The sequence below is a fragment of the Triticum aestivum genome, chromosome 7D (assembly GCF_018294505.1).
Source record: "Triticum aestivum cultivar Chinese Spring chromosome 7D, IWGSC CS RefSeq v2.1, whole genome shotgun sequence".
Classification (NCBI taxonomy): Eukaryota; Viridiplantae; Streptophyta; class Magnoliopsida; order Poales; family Poaceae; genus Triticum; species Triticum aestivum.
The window spans coordinates 346,495,741-346,514,176 of NC_057814.1; positions in this window are offsets into that span (position 1 = coordinate 346,495,741).

Below are 18,436 nucleotides of genomic sequence, written 5' to 3' on the forward strand. Positions count from 1 at the left end.
TTCATGAAACTTGGCATGCTATCATGGAACGGCACCAACATTCTATGGTAGAAAATTTGTCCCATTTGGGGTAGGTTTTTGTATAAGCTCGTCATAAACCAGAGCTTCTCACAAGAATCCTCGTGGTTCCGGTAGGAAACGTGTCACCTTTGTGGACAAAATGATATTTGTTGCCTCTTCTTTCCTTGATTTGTTTCTAGAGGCAACATACACCAATAGGAGTGTCATGTTAACTTTTAGAATTATTTAGGATTCGTTTGGACATTTTTACACATTAACTCGGTTTTCTAGGCATTTCATGTGCAGAATTCAAATTTGAACTTCAGGCACATGCTCCAGTGCACCAAAATGGGTTGAAGAAACATATATGGGTCCTTGGGTGCATGCTTATGTCCCATGTAAGAAATGGGAATGAATTTTGAACACCTCGGCATCGTGGCTCGGCCGCAAACCTTGAGATACTTGGTTTTTAAATTCTAGTGAATCAAAACTCGTCTGAAATTCATGAAACTGGGCATGCTATCATGGAATGGCACCAACATGCTTTGGTAAAAAAATTCTCCCATTTCGGGAAGGTTTTGGTGTAGACACCTCACAAAACTGAGCTTCTCATAAGAAGCCTCATGGTTCCGGCTGGAACGTGTTACCTTCGTGGACGAAACGACATTCATTGCCTCTTCTTGCCTTGAATTTTTTTGTAGAGTTAACATAGACCAATAGGAGTGTCATGTTAAAATTTGGAATTATCTAGGTTTCATTTGGACATTTTTATACATTCATTGAGTTTTCTAGGCATTTTATGTGCATAATTCAAATTTGAACTATAGGCACAAGCTCTAGTGCACCAAAATGGGTTGAAAAACCATATATGTGTCCTTGGGTGCATGCTTATGTCGCATGGAAGAAATGAGAATGAATTTCAAACACCTCGGCATCGTGGCTCGGTAGCAAACATTGAGATACTTGGTTTTGAAATTCTAGTAAATCCAAAACTCGTTTGAAATTCATGAAACTTGCCATGGTATCATGAAATGGCGCCAACATGCCGTGGTAATTTTTTTTTCATTTGGGGCAGGTTTTGGTATAGGCTTGTCACAAACCATAGCTTCTCACAAGAAGGCCTTGTGGTTCTGGTAAGGAACGTGTCACCTTTGTGGATGAAGCGACATCTGTCGCCTCTGCTCGCCTTGAATTTTTTTCTAGAGGCAACATAGACCAATAGGAGTGTCATGTTAAAATTTGAAATTATTCGGGGTTTGTTTGGACATTTTTATACATTAAGTAAGTTCTCTAGGCACTTTATGTGCATAATTCAAATTTGAACTACATGCACATGCTCCAGTGCACCAAAAAGGGTATAAAAATCATATATGTTTAGGTCCCATGCAAGAAATGGGAATGAATTTCAAACACCCCGGCTTCATGGCTCGGCCGTAAACATTAAGAAACTTGGTTTTTAAATTCCTGTAAATCCAAAACTTATCTGAAATTCATGAAACTTGGCATGCTATCACGAAATGGCACTAACATGTGTCATATTTTTCGTATCCGATTTGAGAGACGGTGCACGAATTAATAGCCAACAAAGGCATTTCAAAACAAATAGCTACCACGTTATGATCTCAAATGTTTTTATAATTTAAATCGTGGATGTTCTACTAACCATTCACGTGACGCCACGCGTCACACTTTTATTGGCTAGGAGGTGTTGTGCATGCAGCTGCTTGAGTAGATGGGAGACATGCGAGCGCAGTCCACTTCACAGGCTGACCGGGAGGTGTGCAAGAAGTCCTCCATAGGGCAGGCTTACCAGGAAGCATGGAAGATGTACGCTGTGCAGGCTCACTGGGAAGCGAGCCTTTGACCTCCATGACCGTCCGCCTATCTCCTAGCCTCTTCATTAATGGCGTCTGAGCCACTGTCTAATACAGGCGGCCTTACTCTTCGCCTAGCATGCTCCTCTCACAGACCTCCACCAACGCCATGGCGCAGAAGAATCATCACACACTAGTCTTCTAGTTTGATGAAGTCGACTCCGATTCGGAGGAGACAAAAAATAAGGACAAATAGGGCCTCATGGACATGGAGCTGGCCACGGCGTATGCTGCCCCCGCGCATGTCCTAGCTCCTATCCCCGCGCCTGCACCAATGGCCATCCCCGTAACATTGATGGGCTGGTCATCGAGCACCATCACAGCACTTGAAGCCACGGGTGTCAGCAAGGTCCCTGCGGACCCATGCGAGCTCGTGTACATGCCAGCGCCAATGCCCGTGTGCGGCCCTGCACAAACCGCGGCGCCGGTCCCCGTGTGTTTGCCTGCGCCCGTGGTGCCTGTACCCGTGCGTGCGCCTGGACCTTCCGCGACCCCCTCAGTGTCATGGGACGCGGCCGTCGACCCCTACCTTGCAGCACGATGAGTTGCCGTCCTCCCGTGTCCTGCACTTCGATCGCATGATGACGGGGTCTTTGATTTCCATGTCAAGAACGTTATGGGCTGGCTTGAAGACTTAAACAACGGTGTCCCGAAGGATGACAACACCGGCGCGGCACGCCGCCTCCGCTGCTGTCACAGTTAGTATTTTTTGGTTCAGTATTGTATCTCGATCGTATGAATGTAAAGTAAGAGTGTGACTGAATGAAACCTATGGTTTGAACAAACTTGCGTTTTTTCTCTTAATGTATAGACTTATCAAAGAAAATAAAATATAAAAAGCATATAAGTTTTCTCTGAAGAAAACACTCATCACAAACGTTTTAGATAAAACACCCATATGAAAAGCAAGAGCTAACCCGCGGATCACCATCAGTTGACTATCCACTAGCGCGGAGCATGGGGCTTCCCCTTGGTCGTGGGCATGATCATAGATTGATTGTTCCGCTAGCGCGGGTGATACTTCTCCATCGTATCTACTTTTCCAAACTCTTTTGTCCTTGTTTCGGACTCTAATTTGCATGATTTGAATGGAGCTAACCCGGACTGACGCTGTTTTCAGCAGAATTGCCATGGTGTTATTTTAGTGCACAAATAAAAGTTCTCGGAATGACCTTAAACTTCCTGGAGATCAGTTTTGGAATAAATAAAAAATATTGGCGAAAGAATCAATCGAAGGGGGCCCACACCTTGTCCACAACGGTGGAGGGCGCGCCCACCCCCCTGGGGCGCACCCTCTGACCTTGTGGCCCCCCTGGACGTCCACCGACCTCAACTCCAACTCCATATATTCATGTTCAGGGAGAAACAAATCAGAGAGAAGGATTCATTGCGTTATACGATACAAAGGCGCCGCCGCCAGCTCTTGTTCTTCCTCGGGAGGCCAGATCTGGAGTCCATTTTAGGCTTCGGAGAGGGGAAATCGTCGCCATCATCATCATCAACCATCCTCCATCACCAATTTCATGATGCTCACCGCCGTGCGTGAGTAGTGCCATCGTAGGCTTGCTGGACGGTGATGGGTTGGATGAGATTTACCATGTAATCGAGTTAGTTTTGTTAGGGTTTGATCCCTAGTATCCACATTGTTCTAAGATTGATGTTGCTATGACTTTGTTATGCCTAATGCTTGTCACTAGGGCCCAAGTGCCATGATTTCAGATCTGAACCTATTATGTTTTCATGAATATATTTGTGTTCTTGATCCTATCTTGCAAGTTATAGTCACCTACTACGTGTTATGATCCGGCAACCCCGAAGTGACAATAGTCGGGACACTTCCCGGTGATGATCGTAGTTTGAGGAGTTCATGTATTCACTAAGTGCTAATGCTTTGGTTTGGTACTCTATTAAAAGGAGGCTTTAATATCCTTTAGTTTCCAATAGGACCCCGCTGTCATGGAAGGGTAGGACAAAAGATTGTTGGAAATATACCCTAGAGGCAATAATAAATGGTTATTATTATATTTCTTTGTTCATGGTAATTGTCTATTGTTCATGCTATAATTGTGTTATCCGGAAATCATAATGCATGTGTGAATACATAGACCACAACGTGTCCCTAGTAAGCCTCTAGCTGACTAGCTCGTTGATCAACAGATAGTCATGGTTTCCTGACTATGGACATTGGATGTCATTGATAACGGGATCACATCATTAGGAGAATGATGTGATGGACAAGACCCAATCCTAAGCATAGCTCATAGATCGTGTAGTTCGTTTGCTAGAGCTTTTCCAATGTCAAGTATCTTCTCCTTAGACCATGAGATCGTGCAACTCCCGATACCGTAGGAGTACTTTGGGTGTGCCAAATGTCACAACGTAACTGGGTGACTATAAAGGTACACTACGGGTATCTCCGAAAGTGTCTGTTGGGTTGGCACGGATCGAGACTGGGATTTGTCACTCCGTATGACGGAGAGGTATCTCTGGGCCCACTCGGTAATGCATCATCATAATGAGCTCAATGTGACTAAGGAGTTAGTCACGGGATCATGCATTGCGGTACGAGTAAAGAGACTTGCCGGTAACGAGATTGAACAAGGTATTGGGATACCGACGATCGAATCTCGGGCAAGTAACATACCGATTGACAAAGGGAATTGTATACGGGATTGATTGAATCCTCGACATCGTGGTTCATCCGATGAGATCATCGTGGAACATGTGGGAGCCAACATGGGTATCCAGATCCCGCTGTTGGTTATTGACTGGAGAGGCGTCTCGGTCATGTCTGCATGTCTCCCGAACCCGTAGGGTCTACACACTTAAGGTTCGGTGACGCTAGGGTTATATAGATATGAGTCTGCGGAAACTCGAAAGTTGTTCGGAGTCTCGGATGATATCCCGGACGTCACGAGGAGTTCCGGAATGGTCCGGAGGTGAAGAATTCTATATAGGAAGTCCAGTTTCGGCCACCGGGAAAGTTTATCGGTATTGTACCGGGACCACCGGAAGGGTCCCGGGGGTCCACCGGGTGGGGCCACCTATCCCGGAGGGCCCCATGGGCTGAAGTGGGAAGGGAACCAGCCCTTAGTGGGCTGGGGCGCCCCCCATGGGCCTCCCCCCTGCGCCTAGGGTTGGAAACCCTAGGGTGGGGGGGCGCCCCACTTGACTTGGGGGGGGGAGTTTCCCCCCCTTGGCCGCCCCCCCCATAGATGGGTTCTTGGCTGGCGCCCCCTCCCAGGGGGCCTATATAAAGGGGGGAGGGAGGGCAGCAAGAAGACAGCCCTTGGCACCTCCCTCCTCCCCTGCAACACCTCTCCCTCTCGCAGAAGCTTGGCGAAGCCCTGCCGAGATCCCGCTACATCCACCACCACGCCGTCGTGCTGCTTGATCTCCATCAACCTCTCCTCCCCCCTTGCTGGATCAAGAAGGAGGAGACGTCGCTGCTCCGTACGTGTGTTGAACATGGAGGTGCCGTCCGTTCGGCACTCGGTCATCCGTGATTTGGATCACGGCGAGTACGACTCCATCAACCTCGTTCATTGGAACGCTTCCGCTCGCGATCTACAAGGGTATGTAGATGCACTCCTTTCCCCTCGTTGCTAGTATACTCCATAGATGGATCTTGGTGATGCGTAGATTTTTTTTTTTAAATTCTGCTTCGATCCCCAACAGTGGTATCAAAGCCAGGCCTATACGTAGTTACTATGCACGAGTAGAACACAAAGCAGTTGTGGGCGTAGATGTTGCCAATTCTTCTTGCCGCTACTAGTCTTATCTTGTTTCGGCGGTATTGTGGGATGAAGCGGCCCGGACCGACCTTACACGTACGCTTACGTGAGACAGGTTCCACCGACTGACATGCACTAGTTGCATAAGCTGGCTAGCGGGTGTCTGTCTCTCCCACTTTAGTCGGAACGGATTCGATGAAAAGGGTCCTTATGAAGGGTAAATAGAAATTGGCATATCACGTTGTGGTTTTACGTAGGTAAGAAACGTTCTTGCTAGAAACCGATACAAGCCACGTAAAAACTTGCAACAACAATTAGAGGACGTCTAACTTGTTTTTGCAGCATGTGCTATGTGATGTGATATGGCCAGAAGATGTGATGAATGATATATGTGATGTATGAGATTGATCATATTCTTGTAATAGGAATCACGACTTGCATGTCGATGAGTATGACAACCGGCAGGAGCCATAGGAGTTGTCTTTATTATTTTGTATGACCTGCGTGTCATTGAATAATGCCATGTAAATTACTTTACTTTATTGCTAAACGCGTTAGCCATAGAAGTAGAAGTAATCGTTGGCGTGACAACTTCATGAAGACACGATGATGGAGATCATGGTGTCATGCCGGTGACAAAGATGATCATGGCGCCCCGAAGATGGAGATCAAAGGAGCAAAATGATATTGGCCATATCATGCCACTATTTGATTGCATGTGATGTTTATCATGTTTTGCATCTTATTTGCTTAGAACGGCGGTAGTAAGTAAGATGATTCCTTATGATAATTTCAAGAAAGTGTTCCCCCTAACTGTGCACCGTTGTAAAGGTTCGTTGTTTCGAAGCACCACGTGATGATCGGGTGTGATAGATTCGAACGTTCGCATACAACGGGTGTTGACGAGCCTAGCATGTACAGACATGGCCTCGGGACACACGCAATACACTTAGGTTGACTTGACGAGCCTAGCATGTACAGACATGGCCTCGGAACACGGAGGACCGAAAGGTCGAGCATGAGTCGTATAGAAGATACGATCAACATGGAGATGTTCACCGATCTTGACTAGTCCGTCTCACGTGATGATCGGACACGGCCTAGTTAACTCGGATCATGTTTCACTTAGATGACTAGAGGGATGTCTATCTGAGTGGGAGTTCATTGAGTAATTTGATTAGATGAACTTAATTATCATGAACTTAGTCTAAAATCTTTACAATATGTCTTGTAGATCAAATGGCCCACATTGTCCTCAACTTCAATGCGTTCCTAGAGAAAACCAAGCTGAAAGATGATGGCATCAACTATACGGACTGGGTCCGGAACCTGAGGATCATCCTCATAGCTGCCAAGAAAGATTATGTCCTAGAAGCACCGCTAGGTGAAGCACCAATCCCAGAGAACCAAGACGTTATGAACGCTTGGCAATCACGTGCTGATGATTACTCCCTCGTTCAGTGCGGCATGCTTTACAGCTTAGAACCGGCTCTCCAAAAGCGTTTTGAGAAACATGGAGCATATGAGATGTTCGAAGAGCTGAAAATGGTTTGCCAAGCTCATGCCCGGTCGAGAGATATGAAGTCTCCGACAAGTTCTTTAGCTGTAAAATGGAGGAAAATAGTTCTGTTAGTGAGCACATACTCAGAATGTCTGGGTTACACAACCGCTTGTCTCAGCTGGGAGTTAATCTTCCGGATGACGCGGTCATTTACAGAATCCTTCAATCGCTTCCACCGAGCTACAAGAGCTTTGTGATGAACTTCAATATGCAGGGCATGGAAAAGACCATTCCTGAGGTATATTCGATGCTGAAATCAGCGGAGGTGGAGATCAGAAAAGAACATCAAGTGTTGATGGTGAATAAAACCACTAAGTTCAAGAAGGGCAAGGGTAAGAAGAACTTCAAGAAGGACGGCAAGGGAGTTGCCGCGCCCGGTAAGCCAGTTACTGGGAAGAAGCCAAGGAATGGACCCAAGCCTGAGACTGAGTGCTTTTATTGCAAGGGAAGTGGTCACTGGAAGCGGAACTGCCCCAAATACTTAGCGGACAAGAAGGCCGGCAACACCAAAGGTATATGTGATATACATGTAATTGATGTGTACCTTACCAGTACTCGTAGTAGCTCCTGGGTATTTGATACCGGTGCGGTTGCTCATATTTGTAACTCAAAACAGGAGCTGCGGAATAAGCGGAGACTGGCAAAGGACGAGGTGACGATGCGCGTCGGGAATGGTTCCAAGGTCGATGTGATCGCCGTCGGCACGCTACCTCTGCATCTACCTACGGGATTAGTTTTAAACCTCAATAATTGTTATTTAGTGCCAGCTTTGAGCATGAACATTGTATCTGGATCTCGTTTAATTCGAGATGGCTACTCATTTAAATCTGAGAATAATGGTTGTTCTATTTATTTGAGAGATATGTTTTATGGTCATGCCCCGCTGGTCAATGGTTTATTTTTGATGAATCTCGAACGTGATGTTACACATGTTCATAGTGTGAATACCAAAAGATGTAAAGTTGATAATGATAGTCCCACATACTTGTGGCACTGCCGCCTTGGTCACATTGGTGTCAAGCGCATGAAGAAGCTCCATGCAGATGGACTTTTGGAGTCTCTTGATTACGAATCATTTGACACGTGCGAACCATGCCTCATGGGTAAGATGACCAAGACTCCGTTCTCCGGAACAATGGAGCGAGCGACCAACTTATTGGAAATCATACATACCGATGTGTGCGGTCCAATAAGCGTTGAGGCTCGCGGAGGATATCGTTATGTTCTCACTCTCACTGATGATTTAAGTAGATATGGGTATGTCTACCTAATGAAACACAAGTCTGAAACCTTTGAAAAGTTCAAGGAATTTCAGAGTGAAGTCGAGAATCAACGTGACAGGAAAATAAAATTCTTACGATCAGATCGTGGTGGAGAATATTTAAGTCACGAATTTGGTACACACTTAAGGAAATGTGGAATAGTTTCACAACTCACACCGCCTGGAACACCTCAGAGAAATGGTGTGTCCGAACGTCGTAATCGCACTCTATTGGATATGGTGCGATCTATGATGTCTCTTACCGATTTACCGCTCTCATTTTGGGGCTATGCTTTAGAGACTGCCGCATTCACTTTAAATAGGGCTCCGTCGAAATCCGTTGAGACGACACCGTATGAATTATGGTTTGGGAAGAAACCTAAGCTGTCGTTTCTAAAAGTTTGGGGATGCGATGCTTATGTCAAGAAACTTCAACCTGAAAAGCTCGAACCCAAGTCGGAAAAATGCATCTTCATAGGATACCCTAAGGAAACTATTGGGTATACCTTCTACCTCAGATCCGAGGGCAAGATCTTCGTTGCCAAGAACGGGTCCTTTCTAGAGAAGGAGTTTCTCTCGAAAGAATTGAGTGGGAGGAAAGTGGAACTTGATGAGGTGATAGTCACCCCTTCCGAACCGGAAAGTAGCGCAGCGCGGGAAAATGTTCCTGTGGTGCCTACACCGACTGGGGAGGAAGTTAATGATGATGATCATGAAGCTTCGGATCAAGTTACTGAACTTCGTAGGTCCACAAGGACACGTTCCGCACCAGAGTGGTACGGCAACCCTGTCCTGGAAATCATGTTGTTAGACAACGGTGAACCTTCAAACTATGAAGAAGCGATGGCGGGCCCGGATTCCGACAAATGGCTAGAAGCCATGAAATCCGAGATAGAATCCATGTATGAAAACAAAGTATGGACTTTGACTGACTTGCCCGATGAGCGGCGAGCCATAGAAAACAAATGGATCTTTAAGAAGAAGACGGACGCGGATGGTAATGTGAGCATCTACAAAGCTCGACTTGTCGCTAAGGGTTATCGACAAGTTCAAGGGGTTGACTACGATGAGACTTTCTCACCCGTAGCGAAGCTGAAGTCCGTCTGAATCATGTTAGCAATTGCTGCATACTATGATTATGAGATATGGAAGATGGACGTCAAAACGGCATTCCTTAACGGCTTCCTTAAGGAAGAGTTGTATATGATGCAGCCGGAAGGTTTTGTCGATCCTAAGAATGCTAACAAAGTATGCAAGCTCCAACGCTCAATCTATGGGCTGGTGCAAGCATCTCGGAGTTGGAACATTCGCTTTGATGAGATGATCAAAGCGTTTGGGTTTACACAGACTTATGGAGAAGCCTGTGTTTACAAGAAAGTGAGTGGGAGCTCTGTAGCATTTCTCATATTATATGTGGATGAAATACTATGATGGGAAATGATATAGAATTCTTGGAAAGTATAAAGGCCTATTTGAATAAGTGTTTTTCAATGAAGGACCTTGGAGAAGCTGCTTATATATTAGGCATCAAGATCTATAGGGATAGATCAAGACGCCTCATTGGTCTTTCACAGAGTACATACCTTGACAAGATATTGAAGAAGTTCAATATGGATCAGTCCAAGAAGGGGTTCTTGCCTGTATTGCAAGGTGTGCAGTTGAGCACGGCTCAATGCCCGACCACGGCAGAAGATAGAGAAAAGATGAGTGTGATCCCCTATGCCTCGGCCATAGGGTCTATTATGTATGCCATGCTGTGTACCAGACCTGATGTAAACCTTGCCGTAAGTTTGGTAGGAAGGTACCAAAGTAATCCCGGCATGGAACACTAGACAGCGGTCAAGAATATCCTGAAGTACCTGAAGAGGACTAAGGATATGTTTCTCGTTTATGGAGGTGACGAAGATCTTGACTAGTCCGTCTCACGTGATGATCGGACACGGCCTAGTTAACTCGGATCATGTTTCACTTAGATGACTAGAGGGATGTCTATCTGAGTGGGAGTTCATTGAATAATTTGATTATATGAACTTAATTATCATGAACTTAGTCTAAAATCTTTACAATATGTCTTGTAGATCAAATGGCCCACGTTGTCCTCAACTTCAACGCGTTCCTAGAGAAAACCAAGCTGAAAGATGATGGCAGCAACTATACGGACTGGGTCCGGAACCTGAGGATCATCCTCATAGCAGCCAAGAAAGATTATGTCCTAGAAGCACCGCTAGGTGAAGCACCAATCCTAGAGAACCAAGACGTTATGAACGCTTGGCAATCACGTGCTGATGATTACTCCCTCGTTCAGTGCGGCATGCTTTACAGCTTAGAACCGGGGCTCCAAAAGCGTTTTGAGAAGCATGGAGCATATGAGATGTTCGAAGAGCTGAAAATGGTTTTCCAAGCTCATGCCCGGGTCGAGAGATATGAAGTCTCCGACAAGTTCTTCAGCTGTAAAATGGAGGAGAACAGTTCTGTTAGTGAGCACATACTCAGAATGTCTGGGTTACACAACCGCTTATCCCAGCTGGGAGTTAATCTCCCGGATGACGCGGTCATTGACAGAATCCTTCAGTCGCTTCCACCAAGCTACAAGAGCTTTGTGATGAACTTCAATATGCAGGGGATGGAAAAGACCATTCCCGAGGTATATTCAATGCTGAAATCAGCGGAGGTGGAGATCAGAAAAGAACATCAAGTGTTGATGGTGAATAAAACCACTAAGTTCAAGAAGGGCAAGGGTAAGAAGAACTTCAAGAAGGACGGCAAGGGAGTTGCCGCGCCCGGTAAGCCAGTTGCCGGGAAGAAGTCAAAGACGGGACCCAAGCCTGAGACTGAGTGCTTTTATTGCAAGGGAAGTGGTCACTGGAAGCGGAACTGCCCCAAATACTTAGCGGACAAGAAGGCCGGCAACACAAAAGGTATATGTGATATACATGTAATTGATGTGTACCTTACCAGTACTCGTAGTAGCTCCTGGGTATTTGATACCGGTGCGGTTGCTCATATTTGTAACTCAAAACAGGAACTGCGGAATAAACGGAGACTGGCAAAGGACGAGGTGACGATGCGCGTCGGGAATGGTTCCAAGGTCGATGTGATCGCCGTCGGCACGCTACCTCTGCATCTACCTACGGGATTAGTTTTAAACCTCAATAATTGTTATTTAGTGCCAGCTTTAAGCATGAACATTGTATCTGGATCTCGTTTAATTCGAGATGGCTACTCATTTAAATCCGAGAATAATGGTTGTTCTATTTATATGAGAGATATGTTTTATGGTCATGCCCCGCTGGTCAATGGTTTATTCTTGATGAATCTCGAACGTGATGTTACACATATTCATAGTGTGAATACCAAAAGATGTAAAGTTGATAACGATAGTCCCACATACTTGTGGCACTGCCGCCTTGGTCACATTGGTGTCAAGCGCATCAAGAAGCTCCATGCAGATGGACTTTTGGAGTCTCTTGATTACGAATCATTTGACACGTGCGAACCATGCCTCATGGGTAAGATGACCAAGACTCCGTTCTCCGGAACAATGGAGTGAGCAACCAACTTATTGGAAATTATACATACCGATGTGTGCGGTCCAATGAGTGTTGAGCCTCGCGGATGATATCGTTATGTTCTCACTCTCACTGATGACTTAAGTAGATATGGGTATGTCTACCTAATGAAACACAAGTCTGAAACCTTTGAAAGGTTCAAGGAATTTCAGAGTGAGGTTGAGAATCAACGTGACAGGAAAATAAAATTCTTACGATCAGATCGTGGTGGAGAATATTTAAGTCACGAATTTGGTGCGCACTTAAGGAAATGTGGAATCGTTTCACAACTCACGCCGCCTGGAACACCTCAGCGAAACGGTGTGTCCGAACGTCGTAATCGCACACTGTTGGATATGGTGCGATCTATGATGTCTCTTACCGATTTACCGCTCTCATTTTGGGGCTATGCTTTAGAGACTGCCGCATTCACTTTAAATAGGGCTCCGTCGAAATCCGTTGAGACGACACCGTATGAATTATGGTTTGGGAAGAAACCTAAGCTGTCATTTCTAAAAGTTTGGGGATGTGATGCTTATGTCCAGAAACTTCAACCTGAAAATCTCGAACCCAAGTCGAAGAAATGCGTCTTCATAGGATACCCTAAGGAAACTATTGGGTATACCTTCTACCTCAGATCCGAAGGCAAGATCTTCGTTGCCAAGAACGGGTCCTTTCTGGAGAAAGAGTTTCTCTCGAAAGAATTAAGTGGGAGGAAAGTGGAACTTGATGAGGTGATAGTCACCCCTTCCGAACCAGAAAGTAGCGCAGCGCGGGAAGATGTTCATGTGGTGCCTACACCGATTGGGGAGGAAGTTAATGATGATGATCATGAAGCTTCGGATCAAGTTACTGCTGAACTTCGTAGGTACACAAGGACACGTTCTGCACTAGAGTGGTATGGCAACCCTGTCCTGGAAATCATGTTGTTAGACAACGGTGAACCTTCGAACTATGAAGAAGCGATGGCGGGCCCGGATTCCGAAAAATGGCTAGAAGCCATGAAATCCGAGATAGGATCTATGTATGAAAACGAAGTATGGACTTTGACTGACTTGCCCGATGATCGGCGAGCCATAGAAAATAAATGAATCTTTAAGAAGAAGACAGACGCGGATGGTAATGTGACCATCTATAAGGCTCGACTTGTCGCTAAGGGTTATCGACAAGTTCAAGGGGTTGACTACGATGAGACTTTCTCACCCGTAGCGAAGCTGAAGTCCGTCCGAATCATGTTAGCAATTGCCGCATACTATGATTATGAGATATGGCAGATGGACGTCAAAACGGCATTCCTTAAGGATGAATTGTATATGATGCAGCCGGAAGGTTTTGTCGATCCTAAGAATGCTAACAAAGTATGCAAGCTCCAGCGCTCAATCTATGGGCTGGTGCAAGCATCTCGGAGTTGGAACATTCGCTTTGATGAGATGATCAAAGCGTTTGGGTTTACACAGACTTATGGAGAAGCCTGTGTTTACAAGAAAGTGAGTGGGAGCTCTGTAGCATTTCTCTTATTGTATGTGGATGACATACTATTGATGGGAAATGATATAGAATTCTTGGAAAGTATAAAGGCCTATTTGAATAAGTGTTTTTAATGAAGGACCTTGGAGAAGCTGCTTATATATTAGGCATCAAGATCTATAGAGATAGATCAAGACGCCTCATTGGTCTTTCACAGAGTATGTACCTTGACAAGATATTGAAGAAGTTCAATATGGATCCGTCCAAGAAGGGGTTCTTGCCTGTATTGCAAGGTGTGCAATTGAGCACGGCTCAATGCCCGACCACGGCAGAAGATAGAGAAAAGATGAGTGTCATCCCCTATGCCTCGACCATAGGGTCTATTATGTATGCCATGCTGTGTACCAGACCTGATGTAAACCTTGCCGTAAGTTTGGTAGGAAGGTACCAAAGTAATCCCGGCATGGAACACTGGACAGCGGTCAAGACTATCCTGAAGTACCTGAAGAGGACTAAGGATATGTTTCTCGTTTATGGAGGTGACGAAGAGCTCGTCTTAAAGGGTTACGTCGACGCTAGCTTCGACACAGATCTGGATGACTCGAAGTCACAAACCGGATACATGTATATTTTGAATGGAGGAGCAGTAAGCTGGTGCAGTTGCAAGCAAAGCGTCGTGGCGGGATCTACATGTGAAGCGGAGTACATGGCAGCCTCGGAGGCAGCACAGGAAGCAGTCTGGATGAAGGAGTTCATTACCGACCTAGGGGTGATTCCCAATGCGTCGGGCCCGATGACTCTCTTCTGTGACAACACTGGAGCTATTGCCTTGCGAAGGAGCCCAGGTTTCACAGGAAGACCAGGCATATCAAGCGTCGCTTCAACTCCATTCGTAAAAGTGTTCAAAATGGAGACATAGATATTTGTAAAGTACATACGGACCTGAATGTAGCAGATCCGTTGACTAAACCTCTCCCTAGAGCAAAACATGATCAACACCAGGACGCAATGGGTGTTCGATTCATCACAATGTAACTAGATTATTGACTCTAGTGCAAGTGGGAGACTGTTGGAAATATGCCCTAGAGGCAATAATAAATGGTTATTATTATATTTCTTTGTTCATGGTAATTGTCTATTGTTCATGCTATAATTGTGTTATCCGGAAATCGTAATGCATGTGTGAATACATAGACCACAACGTGTCCCTAGTAAGCCTCTAGTTGACTAGCTCGTTGATCAACAGATAGTCATGGTTTCCTGACTATGGACATTGGATGTCATTGATAACGGGATCACATCATTAGGAGAATGATGTGATGGACAAGACCCAATCCTAAGCATAGCTCATAGATCGTGTAGTTCGTTTGCTAGAGCTTTTCCAATGTCAAGTATCTTCTCCTTAGACCATGAGATCGTGCAACTCCCGGATACCGTAGGAGTACTTTGGGTGTGCCAAACGTCACAACGTAACTGGGTGACTATAAAGGTACACTACGGGTATCTCCGAAAGTGTCTGTTGGGTTGGCACGGATCGAGACTGGGATTTGTCACTCCGTATGACGGAGAGGTATCTCTGGGCCCACTCGGTAATACATCATCATAATGAGCTCAATGTGACTAAGGAGTTAGTCACGGGATCATGCATTGCGGTACGAGTAAAGAGACTTGCCGGTAACGAGATTGAACAAGGTATTGGGATACCGACGATTGAATCTCGGGCAAGTAACATACCGATTGACAAAGGGAATTGTATACGGGATTGATTGAATCCTCGACATCGTGGTTCATCCGATGAGATCATCGTGGAACATGTGGGAGCCAACATGGGTATCCAGATCCCGCTGTTGGTTATTGACTGGAGAGGCGTCTCGGTCATGTCTGCATGTCTCCCGAACCCGTAGGGTCTACACACTTAAGGTTCGGTGACGCTAGGGTTGTAGAGATATGAGTATGCGGGAACCCAAAAGTTGTTCGGAGTCCCGGATGAGATCCCGGACGTCACGAGGAGTTCCGGAATGGTCCGGAGGTGAAGAATTATATATAGGAAGTCCAGTTTCGGCCACCGGAAAGTTTCGGGGGTTATCGGTATTGTACCGGGACCACCGGAAGGGTCCCGGGGGTCCACCGGGTGGGGCCACCTATCCCGGAGGGCCCCATGGGCTGAAGTGGGAAGGGAACCAGCCCTTAGTGGGCTGGGGCGCCCCCCATGGGCCTCCCCCCTGCGCCTAGGGTTGGAAACCCTAGGGTGGGGGGCGCCCCACTTGACTTGGGGGGGAAGTTCCCCCCCCTTGGCCGCCCCCCCCACCCATAGATGGGTTCTTGGCCGGCGCCCCCCTCCCAGGGGGCCTATATAAAGGGGGGAGGGAGGAGAGCAAGAACACAGCCCTTGGCGCCTCCCTCCTCCCCTGCAACACCTCTCCCTCTCGCAGAAGCTTGGCGAAGCCCTGCCGAGATCCCGCTACATCCACCACCACGCCGTCGTGCTGCTGGATCTCCATCAACCTCTCCTTTCCCCCTTGCTGGATCAAGAAGGAGGAGACGTCGCTGCTCCGTACGTGTGTTGAACGCGGAGGTGCCGTCCGTTCGGCACTCGGTCATCGGTGATTTGGATCACGGCGAGTACGACTCCATCAACCTCGTTCATTGGAACGCTTCCGCTCGCGATCTACAAGGGTATGTAGATGCACTCCTTTCCCCTCGTTGCTAGTATACTCCATAGATGGATCTTGGTGGTGCGTAGGAATTTTTTTTAAAATTCTGCTTCGATCCCCAACAAAGATGTCATGCAAGTTCTTTTCCATAAGCACGTATGACTATATTCGGAATACATGCCTACATTATATTGATGAATTGGAGCTAGTTGAAGGAAATATGCCCTAGAGGCAATCATAAAGTTGTTATTCATATTTCCTTACATCATGATAAATGTTTATTATTCATTCTAGAATTGTATTAACCGGAAACTTGGTACATGTGTGAATACATAGACAAATAGAGTGTCCCTAGTATGCGTCTACTAGACTAGCTCGTTAATCAAAGATGGTTCAGTTTCCGAGCCATAGACATGTCTTGTCATTTGATGAATGGGATCACATCATTAGAGAATGATGTGATGGACAAGACCCATCCTTTAGCTTAGCACTATGATCGTTTAGTTTATTGCTATTGCTTTCTTCATGACTTATACATGTTCCTATGACTATGAGATTATGGAACTCCCAAACACCGGAGGAACACTTAGTGTGCTATCAAACGTCACAACGTAACTGGGTGATTATAAAGATGCTCTACAGGTGTCTCCGATGGTGTTTGTTGAGTTGGCATATATCGAGATTAGGATTTGTCACTCCGATTCTGGTAGACGTATCTCTGGGCCCTCTCAGTAATGCACATCACTATAAGCCTTGCAAGCAATGTGACTAATGAGTTAGTTGCGGGATGATGCATTACAGAACGAGTAAAGAGACTTGCCGGTAACGAGATTGAACTAGGTATGATGATACCGACGATCAGATCCCAGGCAAGTAACATATCGATGACAAAAAGAACAACGTATTTTGTTATGCGGTTTGACCGATAAAGATCTTCGTACAATATGTGGGAGCCAATATGAGCATCCAGGTTCCGCTATTGGTTATTGACTGGAGATGAGTCACGGTCATGTCTACATAGTTCTCGAACCCGTAGGGTCCGCACGCTCAACGTTCGATGACGATTGGTATTATGAGTTTATGTGTTTGATGCACCGAAGGTTATTCGGAGTTCCGGATGAGATCACGGACATGAGGAGGAGTCTCGAAATGGTCGAGACGTAAAGATCGATATATTGGAATGCTATATTCGGACATCGGAAAGGTTCTGAGTGGTTCGGGTATTTTTCGGAGTATCGAGAGTTACGGGAATTCGCCGGGGGAAGTATTGGGCCTTCATGGGCCTAGTAGTGAAGAGAGGAGGCATGCCAAGGTGGGGCGCACGCCCCCCCTAGCCCAAACCGAATTGGACTAGGGGGGCCAGCCCCCCTTTCTTTCTCTTCTTCCTCTCCTTCCTTCCTCTCCTACTTGGACTAGGAAAGGGGGAAACCTACTCCTACTAGGAGTAGGAATCCCCCCTTAGGGCGCGCCCCTTGTGGCTGGCCCTCCTTCTCCTCCCCTCCTTTATATACGGGGGAGGGGGCACCCCATAGACACACAAGTTGATTTCTTAGCCGTGTGCGATGCCCCCTCCACAGATTTCCACCTCGGTCATATTGTCGTAGTGCTTAGGCGAAGCCCTGCGTCGGTAACTTCATCATCACCGTCACCACGTCCTTGTGATGACGGAACTCTCCCTCGGCCTCAACTGGATCAAGAGTTCGAGGGACGTCACCGACCTAAACGTGTGCAGATCGCGGAGGTGTCGTATGTTCGGTACTTGAATCGGTTGGATCATGAAGACGTTCGACTACATCGACCGCGTTACTAAACGCTTGCGATTCGGTCTACGAGGGTACGTGGACACACTCTCCCCGCTCGTTGCTATGCCTCTCCTAGATAGATCTTGCGTGATCGTATGTAAATTTTTGAAATACTACGTTCCCCAACACTAGTTCGGTGTCACCCTATGTTATAGCTGTTGCATGATGAATGCCATCCGACATAATTATCAATCATTGATCCATTGCCTACGAGCTCGTTTCATACTGATCTTTTCTTCGTTACTTTTCCTGTGCCACCGTTACGATCGCTACAAAACTGCTACTGTTACTTTTTCCACCGTTACTGTTACTTCCGTACTACGTTGCTACTAAATACTTTGCTGTAGATATTAAGTCTTTCAGATGTGCTTGAATTGACAACTCGGCTGCTAATACTTGAGAACATTCTGTGGCTCCCCTTGTGTCGAATAAATAAATTTGGGTTGAATACTCTACCCTCGAAAACTGTTGCGATCCCCTATACTTGTGGGTTATCAAGACCTTTTTCTGGTGCCGTTGCCAGGGAGCATAGCTC